Source organism: Carlito syrichta, unplaced genomic scaffold (assembly GCF_000164805.1).
Source record: "Carlito syrichta isolate Samal-C Ts95f unplaced genomic scaffold, Tarsius_syrichta-2.0.1 Scaffold311267, whole genome shotgun sequence".
In the NCBI taxonomy this organism is placed as follows: Eukaryota; Metazoa; Chordata; class Mammalia; order Primates; family Tarsiidae; genus Carlito; species Carlito syrichta.
The window spans coordinates 171,844-179,264 of record NW_007255363.1 but is presented as its reverse complement, the minus strand read 5'-3'; positions in this window follow the sequence as shown (position 1 = coordinate 179,264).

Sequence of the window (7,421 nt, the reverse complement as noted above, 5' to 3'; positions counted from 1 at the left end):
ATCTGTGCTTGCTGGCCCCTTCGTGATGACCACCACCCAGTTACCTTAATGATCTTCCCCATCAAAGGGAAGGATTAAAAGGACGCAACCACAAGCAGCCGGCTGCCATTGCCAGGCCATTGTGGCCACTGCCTTGCTAGGCTATGGTGTGGCTGTGTGCTCTTTGAGGTATGACCAGGCCATGTTTTCTTAAGCTTTGGACCCCTCTCTTTCCTTGGGGGGCAGTGAATCCCCCCCGCCTCTCTCTCTCCCCCTCCAGTTCACCTTCTCAATAAACTTTATTTTCTAATCTACCTTCTGTGCAATTCTTTGCATCTTTCAGGCAGCACCGTCTTGCTCCCCCAGACACCCCCCAACCCCAGCGGGCCTGACCTAACATTCTGGAGGCCCCGCTGGGAGTGCAACCCTAACGTTTTTGGAGGTTCCCTTGAGACCCAACAATCCTCAGGCGCACAACACTCATATTTTCAGCTCTGTCCTGTGCTCCTATTCCCACGTGTACATACAGAGACTGGGCGAATACGGTTAACTTGTCCATGGTGCACAAGGAAATACAAGGTCTCCTGGCGTCTAGCCACTGCTTTTCTGTCTACACTTCTAACACCCTCTGTAGGATACTTATGGCATGCTTTGGCCTTTGTGAGCGTCGGGAAGGTACAGGAGGTGGGCATGAATGGACGTGTCCCTGGACGGTTGTGGGTGCGCCGAAAGCCTCCTGTGGATCCGACCCCACGTGCCTCGACTCCAGAGAGCTGTGAAGGCCCACGTGGGTGAGAGGAGCGTTTCTGAAGCAGGAGAGCCAGGCTCGTGTGCTCTGCAGTCTGTGTTGGTCTTGAGTTAGTATGTCCTCTTTGGTTGTGTGTGTTAAAATCTCCAACTCTTCCTAAGATCGGTTGGCGGTCTGCTTTTGACAGACCCACAGTAGGAGCAGCAGCAGGGGAAGGGGCATCCCCCGGTGGCTTTGCGGGTGAGCCAAGCAGCGGGCCCTTCCGACCTGCTCCGTCGTAAGGCTGGCCTCTGCAGTGTGTGGGAGTCCACAGGAGTCCTAACTCCCTCAGCAGCATCAGTGACCGTCCTTTTGCTGGTGACACCCACTGCAGAGCTTCAGCCAGGCTCTCAGTTCTGTCTCTGTAGACTGGAGATTTTCACCCTACTCCCCTCGGGGCACCTCCACATCACCCAGAATTTTTTGTTACCTCCTTCCCCGCAAGACGTCTTCTTCCGAGACCCCATCTCTTCTGCCGGCACCGCTCACTTCTCCATTGCGGAGGCCAGAAGCCCAGGGGTTGTTTCTCCAGCCACCGCTGGGGAGTGGTCCCCGGGACTGGCTCTCCCTCCCCTATGCCTCTGCGTCCTCCCCTCCACCCACTTGCTCCGGCCCTGTCCTCGTGTGGACCCCCAGGGCACAGCCACTTGTGACTAATCCACCCATCAGTTTCCCAGCCTCTTCTCTTCCTCTCGCTGCCTGAGCTGGTGCTCCAAAGCTGAAGTGGGTTGTTACACCTCCTTAAAACTCTTTCACGACGTCCCATCACGGCTGGCTTCTCCGCAAGGCCCCCCGTTTTCCTGTTCATCCCCCCAAGAGCCTCCTGCGGCTGCTGTCACCTCCCTCATCTCCTCCAGGTGCCGCCTGAGGTGCTGTCTTGCCTTTGCACTTGGTCAAGTCCTCGAGGAAACGTGCTGGATGTGACCATCTCGGCCTTCCTAGCCGTCCGAGGCCGTCTGTCCCTTCCCTCTGTCTTGGGCTGTTAGCCACCTTTTGGCTCCTACCTTTTTGTTTTCACAGATTGGTTGAAGTCTGATTTGCATATCATACACTCCCCCATGTTAAGTCTACTGATGAGCTTCAGTAAACCCATACCTATGTGCAAGCCAGCACCACGGTCCAGTTCTAGAACCTTCCATCACCCCCGTATTCCCTTTTGCCTGCCTGGTCAGTCGTTTTTCTCACCCCAGACTCAGGCAGCCCATGGCCTGCTTTGTGTCTCTGTAGCTTTTTCTCTAGTCATTTCCTGCAAAGTCAGACGGTCTGGGGTCACCTGAGGCTGGCATCTTTCACTCCACGCTTTTGAGTCCGCCCTTGCTGCCAGGTGCGTCTGCAGGGGTCCTTTTTGTGGTGGCGTGGTGTCCAGTGGTGTGGGTGGGCCAGGTTCTGTTTACCCGTCACCAGCCGGAGGATTTGAGGCTGCTCCGCTTGTGGGCTGTTACGAGCAGTGCTCTGCGATCACTGTGTGTGGTATGAACACACACTTCCATTCCTTTTGGGCAAATCCTTAGGAGTAGAAGTGTGGGGTCTTTGGTTACATGTGTGTTTAACTTTTAGAGAAAGTGCCAGACTGATTTCCAGAGTAGCAGCTGTGGGAGAGTCTCGTTTTTTCTCTGTGCTCGCTGGGACAGGCGGTCTGTGCTTCTGTGTATAACTATCGTGGGTATGTGGTGGTGTCTCATGGTGGCTTTCGTTTGCATTTCCTGCACTCTTTTAAAACTGCTTTCAGGCCAGGCTGGATGGCTCAGCCTGTCATCCCAGGACTTGGAGAGACCGAGGCGAGTGAATTGCCTGAGCCCGCAGGTTCAACACCAGCCTGGGCAACTTGTCGAGACCTCGTCTCTACAATAAATTAAAAAAAAAAAAAAAATGAGCCGGGCATGGTAATACACGTCTGTAGTTCCGGCTACTTGGAAGGCTGAGGCAGAAGGATTGCCGGAGCCCAGCAGGTCGACGCTGAGGTGGCCATGAGTGTGCCACTGCCCTCCAGCCTGGGCAACAGAGTGACACTCTAACTCAAAACAAACAAACAAACAAAAACTGCTTTCAGTTGTAGAATGTGTTGTGTTGCATGATTATATATGAGGGGAGAGTCCCCAAATTCCGGAATTTATAAAAAATTGTGTGTTCTTACGTGTTTAAACTTCAGTCACCTTCAAAGTATTCAGACTCTTTGTGGGATGCAATGCACCTCTTGAGATGCTTTCTCCACTGCTCAGAACAGTTTTTGAACTCATCCATTTCAATGCCTTTTAGTGCTTCTGCCATCTTTTGGTTTCACCTCTTCCACATCGGCAAACGGTTTCCCTTTGAGGACTTTTTTCATGCAGGGAAACAAAAGAAAGTTGCTTGGGGTGAGATGGGGTGAGTGGGAGGGGGTGGGGCACGGAGGTCATGCTGTTTTGGGCCAGAAACTCCTGAACACTCTAGACAGTGTGGGCAAGTGTGTTGTCACAGTGGAAGAACCAGTCACCTGTTTGCCTCAAGTTGGGATGTTTCTTCTGAAGACTGTGATGCAACTTTCTGAAAATTCCCAGATAAAAACTTTGGTTGGGCCGGGCTCGGTGGCTCAGCCTGTGATCCCAGCACTTTGGGAGGCCGAGGCGAGTGGATTGCCTGAGCCCATAGGTTCAAGACCCGCCTGGGCAACTCGGTGAGACCTGTCTCTACAATCAATCAAAAATTAGTCGGGCGTGGTAGCGCGTGCTTGTAGTTCCGGCTACTCGGAAGACTGAGGCGGAAGGATCGCCAGAGCCCAGCAGGTCAAGGCTGCGGTGGCCGGGATCGAGCCACTGCACTCCAGTCTGGGCAACAGAGTGACACTCCAACTCAAAAAACAAAACAGGAACAAATTCCAAGTATACAGGAGGCCCACCCTCCAGGTTTTTTTGGGTCCCCCTTGTATACAAAACTCTTCTGCTGACCTGTGAAACACTCTGTCTAGCTGAGGATCCAGTTTTGTGCCATGGGGCAGGGTTTATGGCAAATACTTAGGATTCGTTGAATGGGTGAACAAACTGACAATTTGGTATGAATGACCAATTCCCAATTATTTTGGGTAACAGAAAACACTGATAATTCAACTCTAGAGATGACATAAGAGCCACATCTCTCCCCTTAGAAACTTTTCCCAGGGTTTCTAAGTAGTAATGCGCTTGATTGAATTAAGTTTGACTTGCTTTTCTCCCCCCTTGGTGCGAGGTACATGGATAACGAACATATAAACAGAGCAGGAGGAAAGAGACAGCCCCTACATGCGTACGATCTTGCAGAGTGACTGAGGGCCACGTGGGTGCTTGGCCCTCAGGTGTGGGGAATGAGTTCTGCCCGTCCTGAAGATGCCTGCCTTCCCTGCCTCTCTCTGTGTCGGTCAGGGCAGGGTCTGCAGCGGTTTCTGTAAAGGGCGGATAGTAGATATGTCTGGCTTTGTGGGCCAGGAGACAGCATTGAGGACGTTGTGTAGGTACTCATGTCATGAGAGACAAAGTCCCATGAATTTTCACTGACGAAACTCACAACCTCATAACGGCGTGCAATTTTCGGTTACATAGGCCTGCTGATGAGAATTGCGGGATTCTTTGGGGAGGATAACATTTTGCTTCATTGGAAGTTCAAAGGGAGTGTTTCCTGTCATCATGATGGAGACCCGGTCTCTTTTCCTGCAAAGCTTTTCTGAAATGCAGTGGTTCCCTGTCCCCCACTAAGAACTCACCAGAATGTACCGGCTGATTCTGCCCACTGGAAGGTGGGAAGCCGGTAGGGCGAGACCCCCTCGGGCTTGAATTCAGCTCAGAGGACTTCGTAAGGGCGAGGTCTGGGCTACTTACATTCCCCATCTAGGAGCCTCTGTTTCTTCATCTGTCAGATGAGTAACCGTGCCTGCTTAGAAGGGTTGTGAAGATTAAGTGCAGAGACTTAGGGTGATGCATTGCACATTTTATTCTTCTTTTGATATTTTTTCAGCCATTTAAAAAGGTAGAACTATTCTTAACTCGTGGACAGGACCGTTAGAGAGTGAACTGGAGTCATCACCAGTCGCTTTAGAGACAATGATGACTTTCTTCCTCGTTGCAAAGCACCGTATGCTCACTGCCGAAAATTTGGAAAACACAAGTTCCGTCAAAGTCTTCAGAACCTTCGCTGTCTACGCGGCCTCCCCAAGGCCGAGTTGCTCTGCGTGGTTTAGGCGATTGTATGCAACACACATGTTTTCAAATGAAACCTGAGCCCACACATGCATGCATACTGCTTTGTCTTTTCCTCCTATTGATATGTAACACTTGCCAGTAATGTTCCTCTATAACCTGAATTTAATGACTGCATATTATTCTGTTTTACACCTCCATTAAAATTTACAAAAGCAATTTCTAACAACATTAAAGTGGTTTGGGATTTTTCACAGTAGACTTAATCAGCTGTAAACTGGTACATGTGTGTTTGTACACATCTCTGATTCATTCCTGGCGATAAATTACGAACTTTAATCACTGGGTTAAAAGTTATCTACTTTTTTTTTTTTTAGTTGGAGCCTCACTCTGTTGCCCAGGCTGGAGTGCAGCGGCACGCTCACAGCCACTGCAGCCTCTACCTGCTGGGCTCAGGTGACCCTTCCACCTCAGCCTTCCAAGCAGCTGGACCTATAGGTGCGTGCCACCACACCTGGCTAACTTTTTGAAAATTTATTGTAGAGACAGGGTCTTGCCAAGTTGCTCAGGCTGGTCTTGAACCCCCTGACTCAGGCAATCCTCCCTCCTTTGCCTTCCAAAGTGCTGGATTACAGGCATGAGCCACCGTACCCAGCATGGTATCTCCTTTTTTTTTTTTCCAGAGAGTGAGAAAGCAGGAGTTTATTAAAAAGACAGCAAAGTTCCCACAATGGGAGGGGACCCAAAAGAGGGTTGCCCAGTATCTACATTTTTAAAGCTTTGGTGTATCTTGCAAAATCGTCCTCTGCTCCCAAATGGTGTGTGAGAGCGTTGTTGATTACTGTGGTCTTACATTTGTCTTGGTTACTGGGTTTGTGAATTTAAAAAATTAAAACATTTTTATTTTTAAAACAATTCAAATAAATAAAAATGTACAAACATTAGTGAAACTCACACCTTGGCACCCACCAGAAAGATTAAACAGATGTTAACATTTTGCTGCATTTGCATGTTATTTACAAAACCATGTTCTAAGTTTGAAAACAAGTCTATTGTTCTTATTTATTTATTTATTTTGAAAGTAGGATTTATTGAGAGGACAGAAAAAGCTCCCACAGTGGGAGGAGACCCAACGGGGTTGTCCAACAAGTCTATTATTATCAGCCCATTTTACAGTGAGGAAACTGGCTCAAAAAGCTCAAGTCACTTGTCTAACCAAGAAGAGCCAGTGAGTGAGCTCTGAAGAGCCCGTCAGTCCTAATGATGTGGCAGGGCCAGTAGCAAATACCTGTAATCCCAGCTCCTTGGGAGGCTAAGGTGGGAGGATGCCTTGAGGCCAGAAAGTCGAGGCTGCAGTGAGCCACGATTCCACTGTATTCCAGCCTGGGCAACAGAGCGAGATGCTGTCTCAAAAAAAAAAAAAAAAAATCTTGACGGTGCTTTTGCCCTGACCTCTTAAGGGTATTAATATGCTATTCCAGCCTCCCTGGCCCAGGTCAGTTTTTGTCTGGCCGAGTTTTCTTTCTTTCTTTTTTTTTTTTTTTGCGTTGGAGTCTCCCTCTGTTGCCCAGACTGGAGTGCCGTGGCCGCTCCCGGCCACCACAGCCTTGACCTGCTGGGCTCCGGAGATCCTTCCGCCTCAGCCTTCCGAGTAGCTGGAACTACAGGCGTGTGCTCCCACGCCTGGCTAGTTTTTGATTTATTGTAGAGATGAGGTCTCGCTGCCCAGGCGGGTCTCGAACCTGCGGTCTAGGCCATCCACTCACCTCAGCCTCCCAAAGGCGCGGGATGACAGGCTGAGCCACCGAGCCCGGCTTGACCGAGTTTTCTAGTGCCATTACGTTTAGCATTTCTGTTGTTGCATTTTGGATGTGCCTCTTGTAAACAGCATATAGCTAAATTAGGAAAGAAGTCTTGAGTCACAAGTAGTCTGTTTATTAACCGGCAATTTCCAGCTGTTTGCATTCATAGTAACTGTGGATGTTTTTTGAGCCACTTCTCTTCCATGCTGCCTTTTGTTTCCCCGCTTGGCTTCTTTGTTTTGCTTTCCTTCCCATCCCTGATTGAACTGATCTCTGTCAGTTCCTCCCTTTCTTCCTCTGCCAGCTCTGTCACCCTTCAATATTTAATGTGGGTTCTTAGAATAGCAGTCTGAAATTAACTCCACTACCCCCCCTAATTTATCTTTTAATTTAGTATTTTAATTTTTCTCTCCTAACTTTTGGTATTTTGCTGTATTTTGTATTTTATTCATTATTTACTAATATGTTGGTTGTTTTGTACACTCCAACGTGTATATATTTATTTACCAGTGTCTTTGCTCACCAGTGCTTCTGACTACCCTTCTGTGGGCAAGTTTTATTTTCTAGAAATATATCTTTTAGTGCATTGCATTTTTTAGAAGAACCTTTGAATGGTTAAGCATTCTCAGTTACATATTTGAAAACATCTTCTTTCTTTGCCCATATATATATATATATATATATATATTTTTTTTTTTTTTTTTTTTT